Genomic DNA, 18,975 nt, shown 5'->3' with positions numbered 1-18,975 from the left:
ATACCCTGCCATCTATCAATACAGTATGTATGTGACTATCAGCAACATAATGGCAATACACCCTGTGTTTTTCACCTCATTTTGCTTTTTCCTGCTACTTGCTGCTTGTTCTTTAAAGTGTTAAACTGCATCTTTTCTGTTGCATTTATTACTGCTTGTTTATAGCCTGTCTAAATTGTAAGTGTTATTGTAAGCCTCTTACATTTGGTGTGAGCACTTGGACTTTAGGTCCACCCTTAGGTCTCCCTGGCCTTTCTCCCTCAGATTCTGACAAATATGAATGGCAATGTCCTACAGTTTCTCCTGCCAGTTGGGTTGATATGGGCTTCCTAACAGAGTGTAGCAACTGCCTCATATACACAGACAACCATCTACTACCATCACCTAGGAACACAATTTGTGAGAGATGCAATTATATTAGGAACCTACAGTCCATGCTATCTCCCTTCCAACCCAGTATATCTGGCACCAAAAATGTTGCCAACACAATCACTACACCTCAAACACCACCCACACCTACACAACACACACTCTCATATACGGAGGTCCTCAACATAAACATACCCAAACAAAGGAGACCTCCGAGTCAAAAACACATGTGATCTCCAAAGTCCGCTACACCACATACCATGCATAGTCCACACACCTATGTCTCACAGCCACTAAGGCTTCAACATAAACCCTACACATTAGTCATAGGAGACTCCATTTTGAGACACACAGATGTCTCTCGTACCAGGCAGGATAAGAAGAAAGTCACTATTAGTTGTCTGTCAGGTGCCAAAATCTTCCATATCCCATATGCACTGAAGTCTCTCAACAACATGTACTGTTATAACTCTGTCATACTCCATGTTGCCATGAATGACTTGAGATGTACCTCCCTGGACTATATGCAGAGCGACAGCACTGTGGTTATGTGTCCCAAGCAAGTATGTTCTTAGCCTTAAGCAGCATTCTGCCATCACCCAGAATGATGCCTCAATACAAACAGGAAATGATTGACTTTAACAATTGGCTTAGTTTTTGGTGACATTCCAGGGGGATCCAGTATCTGGCAGCCTGGGAAGATATGATCGACAGACCACAATGCTTTGCCAGAGATGGCCTGCATCTGTCTCACCTGGGTTTCAGACTTAAGGCAAAGGTTCTTGCCTCCCCCACAGTTCCTTTTTTAGGAAAAGTGATGAGGTTAAGACTACCAACATAAAAATGTCAACAAAACACAACTTAAAGGTCATGCTGTTATACGTTAGATGTCTGAACATGAAACCACACTCCTTGAAGGAATTCTTCACCCAGGAAAATGCTGACATCTGTGCAGTCACAGAAACATGCTTCAAAGCTGCAGAGAGAACCCCAGCCTTATCTGGTTACCCATTCTGTAATACATCCAGACCCCAAACTGTGGCCAGTAAAGCCAAAGGAGGTGGGGTGTCAATATATATCAAAGACATACACACCTCTAGGCTGGTCAAACAGTATGACACACAGGAGACACTCTAGGTGCAGTTAAACATTGACAAAACCCCTATTCAAACATAGCTAGCTACCAGCCCCCAAATCTGTCTCAAGATGCCCATTCCACCTATATGGACCTGTTCGACTCTGTCAGGATTCAACCCTTTACTCTGATCCTGGGTGACTTTAACTAACCAAACATAGATTGCAAGACCTACTCATATCAGAACACAAACAGCCAGAGATTCATCATCTGTCAATGCAAAAACTTTAAAGCAGCTAGTTGATACCCCCACAAGAGGTGGAAATATCTTGGACTTGATATTAAACAACATGAGTAACCACTGCAACATCCCTACAGTATCATCCTCCTTGGTGAGATCTGACCATAAAGTAGTCACTTTTGAAGTCACCATCTCCCACAATAACAGCCCTCATCACTTCCCTCTCAAAGGCATAAAATACAGTTTCCATGGGACCTGATAACATCCCAGGCTGCATCCTACATGAACGCAGGAATTAACCATTAGGCACTGTATTCAACCAATGCCTGAGCACTGGCTTTGTCCCAGCCAAGTGAAGGACAGCCACTGTCATTCCTGTACACTAAGGTGGAGCATCCACCGATCTGGGAAATGATAGACCCATCAGCTTGACTAGCCTGATCTGCAAGGCCATGAAATAGATTATCATGGACCTCATTAACAAGGGCATTGGCAGCCTCCAAACACTTGATCCCATACAGTTTGGCTTTGTCAATAGGAGATCATGTCTGTTTGATTTGGTTGACTTCTTTGAGACAGTCACCAAAGCCAAGGATGAGGGGAAGACAGTGCACACTGCCTACCTTGACCTGACCAAAGCCTTCAATACTATTCCCCACTCGGCCATAATAGATAAAGTTTCTCAACTATGCATCAATCCATATGTTACCAGGTGGGTAGCAAACTGGTGCACTGATACAAACCACCTAGTCAATACAGAGAAGCCACCTCAAGCAGTGGACCCATAACAAGCAGCATACCTCAGGGTTCTGTCTTTGGGCCTCTGTTATTTGGGATATACTTTTCTGAGGTGCAGGGCAAAACCAGTGGGCTATGGCTGACCAATTTTGCAGATGACTGCATACTGGGTGCTGTCACCAAATCACTTAGTGATGTGGACATACTCCAAGAGTCTCACTCAGACAAATGACTGGTGCCAGAAACATGGCCACAAGCTGCATATTACAAAATGCATCTCCCCTTTGGAGAGTGTGAAATCCCCACAAATTATCACATTAATAGCAATGTCCTAAGCATGCAATTAGTTGTGCGGGATTTGGGCAAAGAGGTTGATAGCAACCTGACATTTGACCACCATGCTGCTTCCATTGTATGGAAAGCCTTCTACATGGCCCACCTCATAATTAAGGGTATGTCATCCAGGGACAAGGAGGTCATAACATCCCTGTATTCTTCCCTAATAAAGCCCATTATTGAGTACAATGCCTCTACCTCGCAAAGCACATTCAGCAGATGGAGAGACCACAGAGGTTCCTGACCAGGAGAATCCAAGGCCTCAAATATCTACCATACACAGATAAGCTAAAAGCCCTATCCCTCTACTCACTTTCATACAGACTCCTCAGAGGTGACCTTTGTCTGGCATACAAGGCGATCACAGACCCTACCATGATGGGACTGCTGCATTTCCACAAGTCCAGCTCCACTCAAGTAACCTGCACGTGTGTCCTCAACCTGGTCTGTGACATCAACAGGACTTGTTGGCTTGACAGATTTGTGTCCCAGAGACTCCCCATCTGTGGCCTAGACTGCCTCTGCATGTCAAGCAGAGTACCTCTCTACCATTTTTTTAAATGCAACATGGATAACTGGATGGGAAACAGAAGATGCACCCTTGGGATTCCACCCATGTCCCTGTTGGATTGGGGTATCAGGTGCTGACTTGTATAAACATGGGCTAAACTCTTGGCAAGGCTTCTAAGGGCCTCAGTGCCAATAGCCTAGTAACCTCTTATGATCCTATGATCCTATGAATACCGGTTATGGCCCTGTGTGCTGTGACAGAGTGTGTTGTTATGTCTCCACTACCATCAATGCTGTCTACTGTTGTGTGTGCCCTATTGGTGATGGCCCAGTACCATGTCATACAGCCACTGTCTGACAAATAGGTTAGTGTTACTACAAGTATATGGGGGTGGCAGTCCAGCAACATCTTTGTGATGCAATGACAGACAGCACTACAAATGTGCTGTACTGTATCTTCTCTGTAGGTGTCTGACTTCTGCAGTACACAGATGTTTATGGAATGTGTACATGCACCTGATATATGTGGACCCTCTGCCAGAAAATGTGGATGTCTGGCAAATGGTTAGACAATACTTAATGGTTGTTCTCAGTCTGTGGGGAGTCTGGCTGTCACATGCCAGAACCCACAGAAAACAGTTATGTTACAGTAATCTCTGCTACTGTATTCATTCCTTTACTCTGTATGTTCAATATGTAGACTCTGATGCTGAGGTTGGGCCTGTGCCCCCCCCACTACTCTGTATGTTCAATATGTAGACTCTGATGCTGAGGTTGGGCCGGTGTCCTCCCCACTAATACTGGCTATGACCTGAAATCCTGCTGTAGGGGGTTACCAGGTATGCAAGCCATAGCTCACAAGCAATAAGATATGGATGTTGACTACACAGCGAGCTAGCCAGAGTACATCAGGGACAGTCAGGGATACCTGTGCAATGTTTGAACTATTTACGTGTGACATTCACAGTCTGAGAGGAGCTGAATGACAGTGCATCATGTGATATGCCAGCTGTGTCCACCATTACTTACTGTCACTACAGTCTAACACATAATCCAGTAGCATTTGTACAGGAGCCAGCCATTGTAGGAGGGACTCAGAGGGCCAGAGCTATGAACTACGTCACAGCAGACTGAGTTTAAAGGGAAGCCTGTAGGTGCAAGACAGCTGACTATCGGCAACATGTCATTCCAAGATATATACTACAGACCTACTGTTGTATTCCCACAGACCTACTGTTGTATTCCATATTCCCCATAACTGCATCCTTCCATCTGCATTCCAATACATGGGGGTGTCTATTACATATCTGGTAGAATGCTGTACTCCTTTTTGTGCAGAATTCCTGAAGTATAATGCTTGTGATATCACAGTCTGTCTTTCCAAACCAAGTCACAGACCTGCTTACCATAGGCAGCTGCTTGCCTTTTGTAGGTAATGCTCATGAACAGGTGATTGCCTGTGCAACAATCTGTGTCTCAGACTTGCTAATTGCATCCAGAACAGCTGGGTTGCAATTTCATTAGCCAATGACATGGCACAATAGTACAATATTTAAGGCCTTCATATAGGCCTTAGCCCCTTTCCTAGGCTTTGAGTTGGGTATCACTGAGATGTGGAGATTACAGCATCACAGAGGGTAGGTACAAATACTGTTTGCTGTTGGAACTTATGTGGTATGCCCACAGTTTTGTATGTTATGTTTGGCCATTGTCAAATGACTTTCTGATTATGTGGCATTTCAGTGTTAAACAATGTGGGTTGAGGTCAGTAAGGGGTAAGACAGATGTGAGTACAGGAAATGCTGGTCTATCCGTTGTGTATGTTTGTAGGGGCAGACTGTGCTACATGTCCCTGTTGCCTGACTGCTGCCTTCTCCCACCCCATCATGTAAGGGTATTGTGTGGATCCCTTGTTCTAGGGGGTTGTGAGGAATGGTAGGTGTGTAGCAGGTAGCTGAATATAGTGCTGCATATATTGCAGGCTGCAGCTGCTGCTTTTTGCCCAGGACTCATATAACTGGGAGGTATGAACACATTGGTGGACTGCAAGCTGTATGTGTCAGTGAGGGAGCAGTGTCAGCTCTGTCATTACAGCAGAGCCAAGGTGAGGGTACCCATAACAGTCCAGGTGAGGAATGTGCTTAAGGTACGTAACAGTGCCAATCAGAGAGTGTTAGGTGACATGTAGGTAGCCTAGACATATATGAGCAGTGTATCCCTACCTACAGGCTACTGACATGCTAAGATGGGCAGCAGTAGCAGCAACCTGTTTTGGTTAAAATTGCAGGTCTCAGTCATTATTTGTTGTATTCACAAGCATGTAATTGAAGTGCAACACCCTGGATTTGAACCCAGGACTATGGGTGGCAAAATATACAGTATGCTAGGAATTTACCAGACTGAGCTACCAAGTCAATACTGCAGCAAATATATTTGCAAGATATATGTGCATGCATGCAGTCTGTTACACAGGAGTCGCATTACCATGTGGGTTTGGATGGGTATGATGTGGGACACTGAACTGTCTGTCATGATTTTCTCACCTCACTCTGCACTAACTTGTCAGTACTTTAGTGCACAGAAAAGGCTTTGTGACAACTGTGCCAAAAGTAGGTGGCACAACTGTGGAGATTCTGCAACAGTCTGTGCAGTTGACAGCTATACCTGCTATCCCAGACCTCACTTAGATACATCATTTATTTGGCTGTGTAGTGGTTTGGTGTCTGCAGCACAGTCCCAAGTACACTACCAGTTTTCTCATTATATGTACAAGCAGTGTATCATTGGCAATCAGGATATGTTTATAGAAACACTTGTTTGACCTCCGAGCTGAGTGGCCTAGTAGGCTAATGCACTATGCTATAGTTGATAGGGTCCTGAATTCAAGCCTTGGAAGTGTGAGGTTTTTTTTGCAGATGTGCCTAACAGTGTCAGAAGCAGAGAAGGTGAGTAAGGCTTGGGTTTGTGTGGGTTTGTGTGGTAAACCACTTAGCTTTGCTTAAACTCACGCTAATTTAAAAAAAGAAAAGAAAAAAGGGGTGATAGGAAAGTGGTGAAATGGGGGCATGCAGGGGGAAAACATACTGAAAGGCAGGTAGGGATGTACAGGATGGGTGTATGAAAGGACCATAGCTAGCTGTGCAGGTTGTAGACAATTTGGAATTTGGAGCCTCTGAGGGCATCATAAATTTGTTGATTGATGCATGGAATGATTAAAGTGTGTCTAGTGGATGCAGGTGTGAAATGGAGAGCTATGTATCGGGCAATATTTTTTTTTGTGGGACAGATTCCCATTTTTTTTTTAAAAGAATGGGATGTTGGGGAAGGGATATAGGTACATGTGGGGAGGTAACTTGGATAGGAGAGGTAGCATTTGCAAACAGACAAGACAGACAAGACAGCATACAGTGGAGGTGTATGACACATGAGGGGGGTAAACACCTTGGACAGGGAGGGTGTTGTGGAAATGGAGAGCCATGTGGCCCCAGACGGCAGTAGTGAGCCTGAGCTCCCCACCCATGGGCAGTCAACACTGCTCCTTCACTGCCCCAAAGGTGGCTGTGCTGGGGGTTGGGCACCGGGGCCACTTTGCCCCTCCAGGTTGGCCAGTCTGCCCTCAATCTGGTGCAGGCAATCTTTGTAGCTATGGCACATGATCCTGAGAACCATCCCTGGTAGCTGTTGCTGGGTGATGACTCCCTCTCTGCACTCACTCCTAGGGGGGACTGGCCCTGCCCCCGAGGTGGTTCCACCCACAGGTGGTGCAGGAACAGCAGGGGGCAGCACCAGGTTGTATCCCAGACATGCTGGGACCCTGGACCACGTCCAGCTGAGGTAGGGTAGGTGGATCACCAGGAACTGACCTACCCAGTCGAGCTATGGTGTTGAGGTTTTTCAAACTGTATAGGCTAGTAATGATGTAGTTACTTATAACAGCATGCCAGAACATTACACATAACTCAGTAACGTAACATTGTATAGCATATGGAACACAAGAATAAGTAGGATAACAGTCAGTATTGTAACAGCATGCCGGTAACAGTTATGGTATAAGGCCAACAACATAGGCAATTCAACAAGGTATGTTAGTATGCAACCTTTGTAATACATAACAATAATAAAACACAAGGCCCAACATAACGTTTTGAGAACGACATATGTTAAAAGTAAACCATACCTGATGTATAACAATAATAAATTATGATGCATATAAGGGGTGGGGGGAGAGAGAAAGATATTCCATTACTACCAGTATAGGCTATATTATTTGCAACATAACTCTTATATACTCTACAGATCTACCCTTACTTTATGTATACAAGCTTCTGTAGCACATACATACCTCTCAAGCTATCTGCATGAGACAGTATGGGCCAAGCTGTAACACCTACAGGTACACAACTACAGGGGACTATTACATGTCAGGGGGGACATATATGACTACCAAGGTGTACTGTGGACTGATGTAGTGTGACTGTGCTATTGACATAAATTAAGTGGATGATACATCTGTGTCCAAGGGATTTGGCAACAGTGATCACAGTCCATGACAGAGTGACACTTGAGAGACATGTATCATGCACAGTACAGAGAGTTTACCTATCATGCCATCCTTAGCAGGCAAATGGCTAGAGTATCAGTAGACATTCACAGACACACCAGGCATACAGCCATATCAGAATTAAACAGTTTTATTTATTTTATTAACTTTTATTACTATTGTACGTGTTGTCTTTATTTATTGATGTGTTATCACCTTGCTGAGCAATGCTAATAACACTCTGGTACATCTGAACACAGAAATTATTAACCCATTTAAACAGCTACTACAGCCGTTTATTTACCTGTCATTCCTGTGGGAAAAACATTTATTAACAATACATAACTGAAGCTATACATATTTAGTAGTACTTGTCCCCTGGATTTGATCCCCGGTATATGTGTGACAAAATGTACATCCCACCTAGCATTTATCAAATCAAGCTACTAAGCCACTGCTGAGCTTTGATTGATTGATATGTGTCTAGAGCTCACATGGTAACAAAATATGACCTGGTAATAGAAGCTGATTGTTATACAAGACTGCACAAACAGTTTAACACACTTGTATGAGAGTCATGCATGACAGAGATAGTAGGTGAACTGTGCATTAATACATGGCATGCAAGTGTAGACAATTAACCCCTAGTGGATGGGAATATGTGTGATGTGTACTGAACATATCAGACTGCTGGGTTGGCTATCTGACCCATATAGAGTTGCAGATGGTATATTTGCAGTCTACAGCTATTACTGTTTTATACTTGCCTGCAGCAGCATACCTAAGAATAGGAATGCATATAGCTGAAATGCAGTGGTTAACACAAGACAATCCTCAGATACACAATATACACTGGGATTTCCTATTATTGTTTCAGATCTTAGTGCAGAAAAAATATTATAATACATTATATCTTGTAGTACAGCTCCACATCTACAGTTTAGCAAAACACTGTTTATTAGCAAACCTTCAGTCACTTAGTAATATTATTACTGTTTGTACTTCACATCAGATGTAATACTCAATTTCATGACCAACATCCCAAAATACACACATATTGCACAACACAGCTTTATTTGGGGTGACTTCATGCACTGATTGGTGTTGCAATACAGCTGTAATTCCACAATTAAAGAAGTAGAAACTTTATTTGCATAACATTATGAATGCAGTAGAACTTTATTTCCTTAACATTATTTTCTTAACGTTATCAAGTTTCATGCTTTCATCTTTATTAAACTGTACCTGGCATTACTCAGTTATATCAGTCCAGGTCTATGACCTCATTCTTTGCAGTACAGGCAACACTGAATATACCTACTAGCAATGTCTTTTTCGGCTTTTCCCGGTTAGGGGTCACCACAATGGAACTCCGGTCTGCTAAGGATTGGCAGTGGATTTTTACTGTGCCAAGGTGCAAGCCCAATGCCCAACCTTCATGGAAGGCACACCCACATGCACACACACCTACCTGCATGTCTTTATCATTTATGCAGCCACAGGGAGGACATGCAGACTCCACACAGAAGGAACTCTGGCCGAGAATCGAACTGAAAAACCTCTTGCTGTGAGGCAGCAATGTTAACTGCTACACCACAGCAGCCTCACTGAATATACCTATTGGCAGTTACTAATTTACTCTTCATTGTTTATATGACTATAGATTGCAAGATACATCAGTACTCACCACACCCATGGTGCAACCTGGCTAGGCACCCTGCATGGGCCTCCCGGTTGCGAACTCTCTCCTCTGCAGCTGTGGGGAGAGAAACACACCATTACGTGTACCTGTCAATCACACAAGAGTAGAATTTGGTAAAACAATGATAATAATGCTTACAAACTGATGGGACATTCCTGTCTCTAGCATCTTGGACCCAAGTTGTCAAGAGATCTCCCTTACGATGCTTCAGGTCATCATAATGATGATGCACCTGCTCACTTATGTGGGGGATACCCGTTCCACTGGTGAGATCATGTGCCAGCTGGTCCCAGGCCTCCAATTTGTATTCCAACCCCTAGTACCGGCCCTGCAGCAGCCAGACATCATGATATTTTAGAAGGAGTCCAACCATGGCCCTGGACTCCAGAATGCCCCACCGCTGCACTCGGAAGCATGCATCCTCTCCACCTCCTCCCATAGTCTATGGCAAGATCAAACTCCAACAGATTGTGGCTGTATTCCTGCCTGTTACACCTAAATAAGGCTATTTTCTGCCCTGTACCACCATTGGGCCATTTTTAAAAATGTGGTGGTTCGCTTAGTACTGTGCAAACCTGCTGAGCTCAGCTGAACAGTGCTTAAACTAGCAATACTTAGCAATTCTTAACGGTGTGCAAACCAGCTTAGCTGGGCTGAGCAGTGCTTAAACAGGCATTGTTTAGCAGTGCTTCACGCTGCTTAGCAATGCGCAAACCAGACAAGTACTGCTAAAACATTGCTGGTTTAACCAGTGCTTGGCAAGGCTTAGCTGTGCTTAATGGAGCTTAGCTGAGTGCAAAAAAACAGATTTTAATAATACATTACATAAATGTGTAATTGCAGAAGAAAAGGTTTAATAACATGTCTGTGTACACATACATTATTCCATCAAGGGTTTACACATACTTCTCATAATTGTATATTTGCAACATAAATGCTTCATACCATGTTTGTGTATTCATACAAAATTCAATCAAGGTTTAATACTACTTCTCATAAATATGTATTTGCAAACTAAATTTAATAACCTGGCTGTGTAATTAATCAGAATTTAATCAGGATTTAAAAGATGTCTCATACTTGTGTATTTACAAAATAACTTGCCTTTGCATTTGAATGCTGCACTTACTGCACATAAGGCTGTCACTTTAACCATTTGGCTACATGGCTATATGAAATGCTGTTATACTTTTCCATATATCTCTCCACTCTGTTTAAGCACCACTAAGCACCACAGCTCACTGTGCAAACCCTCTCAGCTATGTTTTAACTTGACCTTTCCTAAATAATTAAATGTATCCGGTTTCTATTTTTAGATGTCTGGCACATATCCATTGCTAAGCACCACATCGCTCAAACACATAAAAAAAAATAAAATTATAAAATTATTTAATTTCACTGCTTTGACAGTGCAGGGGGTGTGTTACTTATCTCGGGACACAGTAACACACTCCCTACACTGATACACTAACCGTGTTACATGGTTCTCCCTCAGTAACATGCCATCATTAATATGTAAGGCGTGTTGTCTAGGCGGATCCGCATACAAGGCCATGGTACCTTCCATGTAGGCCTTCCACTATTCTCACATGGATTTTATTAAATCCCCAGGAATATGTTTAGTGTTAGGTGTTGTTTTTTTCTTAGTGTCTTTGGGCTTGCAGATGCATAGCTTTGACAATGGGCAGTCTAGGCACTCTTTGTTGTTTATGAAGGTTGCTTTTAAGTACTTCAGTATATGTTAGTCTATGTTTGTGTTGTGTGCTATATGAGATGGTGTCTCTGTGTTTTTGATAACCTGATGTGTTCTTGTATATCAGGATTTAGCCTCCAGTGTCACTGTGCAAGTACATCTCTGGCATACTGTGTCTGCTTCTTTAAGGATTAAGTGGTTATTGGTAAACATGAGATAATTGCTACATTGTCTCAAGATACTCATATCCACCAAGATGGCTACAGAGATGTTAGGAAATTGCATATTCATATTGTCTAGTCCTTCAACTGGTAAGCTGACAAGGGGGTGGTATATTGGGGTTAGAAGGCTGTTAAGGGTCCTTTGTTAGCAAGAGGTAGCTAAGGGTTATGTGGGGTATATGTTAGTTGGGGATTAATTGACTTACTATCAACCCCTGTCCATCAGAGACACAGGGACAAGACACTGGGTGAATCTGTAATTTCTTGTCTAATGATTAAGGTTTCTTTTGAATAGGGCCAGGGATGACCTTTGCTTCATGTAGTTTGGGAGATTATTCCATAACACAAGGATGATGTGAGATGCATATCAGTCTCTCCAGCATGTTCTATTTATGTTGCAAGGAATGTTCAGGTCCTTGCATCTACTTTTTCTGGTGCTGTTTGTTTTATGGATGTGCAAGAGATCCATCAGAGCTGCATTTGAGGAAGCCCTATATGCTAGGCATAGATCTCTTCTCAGTAACCTGTAGGAGACCGAATACAAAGATAGGGCCTTATGATGATCTATGTAGGACAGGGTATTCATTACCCTGGATTCTCCTCATGAAGAACCTTTGAGGGTGTTCCAACTGTTTCAAGGGGATGGTTAAGTACATGCCAAATGGACATTGCACTCAATGATGAGTCTGATAACGACTGAATACAGTGGTACTATAACTTCCTCAGACCTGAATGCCATATCCTTGTTTATAAGTTGGACGACAAATAATGATTTTCTTACTATCTTGGCTATGTGTTGGTCAAAGGCCAGATTACTGTCTATATATGTTCCCAGATCTTTAACTATTGGGTATATTGTTAGGGGTATTTTTTGATGGAGAAATTAGCTTGGGTTGATGATTTCCCAAAGGGCGCTATAATGCATTTCTTCATAGAGTTTTAATCCATGGTTTTGGCACCAGTCATTTTTTGTGTTAGACTCTCTTGTAAGATGTTGGTGTCATGGAGGACTATATGATAGCTTCCAATTTACAGTCATCTGTGAACTTGCTGACCTAGAGGCATTTGACATCAGTCAGCCTTGACTTCCAAGATATAGATGCTAAACATAAGCAGGCCCAACAAGGAGCCCTATGGTGCTCCATTGGTGATGACCAGTCTCCCGGTGGAGATGGTCTCACCAATCCTGACTTCTTGGGTCAAATCTGTGAGTCAGTCATTAATCCAGTGAGTAATGTAGAGATTTACACCTAGTTCTGAGAGATTTCTTATAATACCTGAGTTGGGTATTGTATCAAATGCCTTGTCTAGATCAAGGTAAGCAGTATGCACCATTTTCCCCTCATCCATAGCCTTGATGACCATTTCTAAGAATTCTACCAGGCTGAGAAGGCAAGACCTTCACTTAACAAAGCCAAACTGGGATGTGTGCAGTGTCTTTAGGTTGCCTATATCCTTGTTTATCATTTCCATAATTAATTCCATAGCTTTGCATCCTAGATTTGTCAGACTGATGGGTCTGTAGGTCCTGGGGTCGGTTGATGGTCCACTTTTATGAAGGGGGTTGACCTTTGCAGCTCTCCATTCACCTGGTGCATGACCTGTTTTGGGGCTGCAGTTACAGAGTGCCTCAAGTGATTCTACTACTTCATGTCTTAGGTAATTTATAAGGCAACCGAGGATTTTGTCAGGGTCCACTGAAGCAGTGTTTTCAGCTTTAGTGAACACATCTAGTACCTGCTTCCTCTTGCCAGCTGGGGGAATATACTAGAAGGGATTTCATAGGGGCTAATGGGGGTGAAGTTACAGCCAAATTTATCAGCCAGTAAATTCACTGTGTCATCCTTGTCAATGAAGTCTGAGACATTTACAATCAGTTCTGCACATTACTGAGTGCTACTTTTGAGGTTTCTGACATAGCTGAAGAAAGTCTTGTGATTATCCTTAGCTTGGGAGGCTATTCTGACCTCATAATTGGCCTTGTTGGGCTTTATTAAACCTCTTAGTTTCTTTTTTAGTTGAATCAGAGACCTCTTGGCTCTGTGAGAGTTACTGTATCTGATTCTGGCCATGACTTTTTTCTTTTATTATATACCCTGTTAAGATAAGGAATCCACCAGTGGGCCTTGTTTTTGGTGTTAGATTTGAGATTACTTCTGGTAGGTATCTCAGCCTCAATGCAGCCATTTACATGTTTGCACAGAGTTTCTGTGAATAATTTTGCGTAGTTAGCTGTGTTCTTGAAGTCTGGGGCAGCTGTGAATTTTGACAAGCTATTAATTAATAGGATGTAGTTTGCTTCAGAATAGTTCCTAACTGTTATGGGTTTAGTTGGGTTTTCTGGGCTGATTTTTATTTCAAGGGAAACAGTTTTAGGGTCCATCCTCACCAATGAGGTTGTGACTCAGGGTGAGGTGCAACGTTATCCCATGTTGGTGAGTACTAGCTCCAGTATCTTTGATCCTCTGGCTGGAGTGTGCACTGTCAGGTCAATGGTGTTCATGTTTTTTAAATCTAGGAAATATTGTACTTATGAGCTAGAGGCAGCTTATGTTTCCCAGTCTATAGAGGGTTAGTTAAAGTCTCACATGAATAGGCTATTTGGTCAGGTAGTAAGCATTCCCAATAGGTCTAGGTAAGAGCTGTGAGCTTTGTGGGTCATAAGGATGACCTCTAGTTGGACAGGATATGGTGAGGAACCTTGATTATAGACCTGGATATGGATGGGCTCTAGGGCATCATCTTGTTTAACCAAGCTGGAGTTGTATTTGTTGCTATGTAGATCGAAACACCTCCACGTTAAGCCTGTCTGTACTGCTGTTGACTTAGATGTGTTGAGGGCACTGTACCCTTGCACGACTAGAGTACCTTCTGTGTCTTTAAACCAAGTCTTAGTAATAGCACAGATGTCTACATTTACCAGAGTGAGGAAACTGTGTAGAGTGCGAAGTTTCTTGTTTAGGCTCCTAGCATTAAGCAGTAACACCTTAAGGCTGCTCTGAGTTTTTTTTTTATTATGTTAGTAGTTTTGACATTTTGACATTGCCTAAAAAAGCCTGTAAGGGGGTGGATAAAGTTTTAGCCAATATTCAAAAGCCCAGGGAGGACAGATGCAGGTACAGACCACCATTAGCAAAGCAATATGGTTTATTAATCATGTCCTTTCATGCTAATAGATATTAAACCCCCAGAGAGACATCAGAAACTTAGCCAATAATTGAAATTAATAATTTTCTGTTTGCACTGTGGCATCATCCTTAGTGAAGGTAGAATGCTGTTCACTGCAAGGCATGTATCTGCCTGCAACATATAATATCTCTTTTCATTTAGTCCAGTAAGGTAGACTTCAGGTCATTTATAGGCATATGGACTATGACAGAAGTCATACTGGTACCTGTGGTGCAGTGACTTGAGTATGTGAGTCATATTGCATATCCCAGCTCCAGATAGGCAACTAACCATTATCTTCTTCTTGTCTAGCCTGGTGAGAGGGTCATCTGTGTGTTGTATAATAGTATCCCATATGACAAGAGTACCAGGTAAAGACTATGCTTGCTTTATCGGCTTTTTTGGGGGGGAATCACTGGATGTAGGCTTAAGTGTGGTATTAGGCACTGCTTTAGATATGGCAAATTGTTGCAGATTGCAATAACTAAATAAATTCAGGCATGCGAGTTTCAAATTTTGTATCCTTCAGAATTCTGTATCCTTCAGTAAATGTTTGATAATGTAAAGCTTGTTATCCTATCAACTTTTTAAGTATATAAAGGAAATATTTAAAAGATATTCCTGATTTTATTCCTGATTTCTAATTCTTGAGCTAAGAAGTGAAAAGGGCAGAGAGGAGAGTTGCACTGTATGGTTCTGACACCATTGAGCTGAGATACATTTCTGTGTCATAATTTATGAATTCATTCATTCATTCATTGGATTTTCAAGGTGTACAGTCATACAAGTGGCTTTAACTGGTGTGTGTGTGTGTGTGTGTGTGTGTGTGTGTGTGTGTGTGTGTGTGTGTGTGTGTGTGTGTGTGTGTGTGTGTTTGGCAGCATTTGTGTGGGTTAAAGATCAAAGCATTAGCAATGCAGCAGACAGACTGTAGTAAGAACAATTGATATGGAGAGAAAAGCTAAAGTTATTAATCACTGGTGATTTATAACTAGAGATGCTAAGAGAGAATATGAGAATAATTTGTTTATTTTGTTTTGTGTGTGTACGGGGTAGGGGGGGCCTGGACTTTTTCAACATACTCTCAAGTCTCTGAAGAGCGTGGTTGTGCAGTAAAGCACAATATATCACAACTGTTGTATAACACTTTTGTCTTTTAAATAGTGTAAAAGGAACATTTTATGTTGTAACCAAGTGACTTTTCTGACATGCAGAGAGAGAGATTTGGGGTATTAAAGAACCTTTTATAAGTATATAGTCCAATGTTTAATCAAGGTGTGAGCTTCTTCCATCTGTTCCACACTGTGCATGATAGTGTAGTATTCTGGATTTTGAAGATGTCATGTTGACTATGGCTGCAGTTTCTTTTATTGTTTTGCTTGCTGGTGTTACGGATGCTATGGTATGGTATGGTATGGTATGGTATGGTATGGCATGGAAAGGTATAGCATGGCATGGTACAGTACAGTATGGTATAGTATGCTTTGGTATTCAAGGTATTCCAACCTGTATTGCTTGATGTTGGAGCTGGCTGTGTTTCTTTGGGGGGGAGGGGGTTACTTGGCTTGCTCATCTGTGGCTTTGGACTTTTGCAACTTGAGCTGTTTCTCCTGAGAGTTTCTAATGGTTGAAGAACTGGGTATGTGGTAAGACAAGTATAACATAATATTTAACCATGCTGCCAGCTTCCTTCCTACTTGTTAGTAAATGTTCCAAGTTGTGCCCATTTGTTCCACCTTATGACAGATAGTATAGTGTTCCATATTTTGAAGATGGAAAGTGGACTATGGCTGCAGTTTCTGTAATTATTTTGCTTGTTGGTGCTTTGAATGTTATGGTAATGTCAAACCATACAAAACTGAAAAATGAAGAAGCCTCAGCTTAAGATTTTAAGGATGTGTAGTTTAAAAACCTCAGTCATTAAAACTGCAATTTCTTAAAGCCTTCTGTTGAGACTTGTTCATGGACAATTATAACGACATTCAGAAAATCATAACTGTATCATTTCAAATCCCAAACATACAAAAAAGTATTCAGTTCCTGGAATGAATTATTATCACCAGGCAATCCTTTGTTGAATGCTATCCATACCTTTCAATTGTTCCTGTCTTTGCATGAGGTCCTTGATTTGATTCAAATGTTTCTCCTGTCCCTCATAAGATCTCATAAAAAATTTGATTTGCTGTTAAATGAATCATGATTACAGTCAATCAGTAATGCAGTCATTGCAGTTTTATACTTATTGTTCAAAAATGCATATTGATGCAAAGTATTGTTACTCTGTTAATTTAAGTGAATTATAAAATTGCCCCTGATTTTTATCCTCCCAATTATTTTTGGCTTTACCTAGAATTACAAATAAGTCGATAGTTACAGTGCTACTGCAAAACATTTAGGTCTAAATTGTTTCTACTGGTGTTATTCCAGCAAACCAGAAATAGAGTATGAGGCAGTCCATGTTGCTGCATTTCTTTATCAGTTCTGTATTCCTTTGGAGAGGGGGGGGTCTAGAAAACTAATGTGCTGGTTTGCAGTCTCAGTAGCTGAACAGTAACACACTTGCAATTGCTGCAGAAAGCTGTGCATTCTATTCCAAAGGCTGATGCTTGGATTAATGTTCCAGTACTGACACTGCAGTGTAGCATAGTTGGGTGCTGCAATCCTGGATGTGACGTTAAATCAAGGCTCCATCTGCCTGAGCTGATGGTAGCTCAGGTCGATGTAAAGGATCCCACAGCACTTATTGGAAAGAGTAGGGAACGTTCCTAGGTTTTCTGGCCAAATTTCCCTTGGTGAGAGGGAATACCACTTTGCCCCCCCCCCCGCACCGAAGGGAGGCCATTAGGCTAGTGAGACCAACCCAGTCAACCAAAAGTATGTATGCATGCATGTATGTATGTATGTATGTGTGAATGTATGTATAACTAACTAACTAAATAAATAAATAATGGTTGCCACTATATCTCAGTTGCTTTACTCTATTTAAATGCATCAGAATCATTAAATGTGTGTTTACTATATCTCAGTGCTGCTGTAAAATGATCTTGGAGGTTTTTTTGTCCCAGAATCAACTTCAAGCCCTGTTTATACAAGTCATGCCAGACATTAGGAAATCATATGTTTTTTTTAACTTCCATGTAAATAGACTTGCAGTAGTGTGAGCCACAGGCATCTTGCACAGTAGTCTGAAACCTATTTTCATTTTCAGTTTTTTGCTTGAATTACTCCAATTTATTTTTTCAGAGCAGCTCTTACCTCTTTAACACCAGTTGTAACTGCTCATGAACTGCATGTTTCAAAGCTTCCACTTTTTAGTCCAGTTGCTGGCAGACCTCCTCCAAGTGTTGGCAGACTCCTTCCAAGTACCAGCAGAACCCCCTCCAAGTGCTGGCAGACCTCTTCCAAGTGGTGGCAGATCCCCTCCTACACTCTTCCTGAGGTAGCAAAACTATTCTTGTAATCTAGGTGCTATTAAATGATCACTCTTGCTTCTACTTCAAAGAACTTTTAATAGCCATAAACCGATTTGCTGTTTACAAGTTTCTGCAGTAGAATGTTGCCAAAATATGCTGTATTTGTTTAAAAATATTTTCCTTACAATGAGGCAGAGAACAAAATAAGTACGATTTTTCTACTCTTAAATTTCGATTAATGATATATTTTTTCTACTGAGGCACAAATGTCTTTCTGCATGACATTTTCACACTTCTGCTGTATTGTAGCTACACCCTTGACATATTACACTATGCATTCAAGACTTTATCCAAACCATAATCATTGAGCATGGCAAATGAGTAGTTTTTCTTGTGTTGTAAACGTTGCCAGGATTTGTAAGATAAAGGCATTCACTGTTTTTTCATAGGAAGATGGCTTTTAACAGTCTATTAAGGATGGGGTGTTACTGTGTATCATGTATTCTATACTTTACTGATACAGTGTTTTAGTGTTATTTTTTTCACATGGACAATGGGCCCCACCAGCTAGCTACTCTGTCCCTACTGTACTTGACCAAGAAAAGGAACTTAGAGCCACAAGTGAGCACAGTAGCTATTAATACGTAAATAATTAAACCCAGATTATTAAGCCTATTAAAACCAAGAGTGAGAAGGTCGCACTGAAAAAACAATCAGTAAAAACTAAATGAAAACTCCAGCCAAGCTAGAACTTCCAATGAGTGACCTCCCAAGCCTCCTGTAACCGAGGCACATAGGATATATGCAAATGACCCTTATGAACGTCAGGTGTTTCAGCTATATGGCGATTCTGAATGCCCATGACTTTTACGTTTGAAGTTGTTTTAATGGACAATTTCAGGCCAATAAAGCCAAACCTCACTAGCTATGGATATACATATTTCGGCCTTGTTATGACCTCATCAGCAC

The sequence above is a fragment of the Protopterus annectens genome, chromosome 10.part0, assembly GCF_019279795.1.
Source record: "Protopterus annectens isolate FY-2018-M chromosome 10.part0, PAN1.0, whole genome shotgun sequence".
NCBI classification, from domain to species: Eukaryota; Metazoa; Chordata; order Ceratodontiformes; family Protopteridae; genus Protopterus; species Protopterus annectens.
This window is presented reverse-complemented; position numbering follows the sequence as displayed.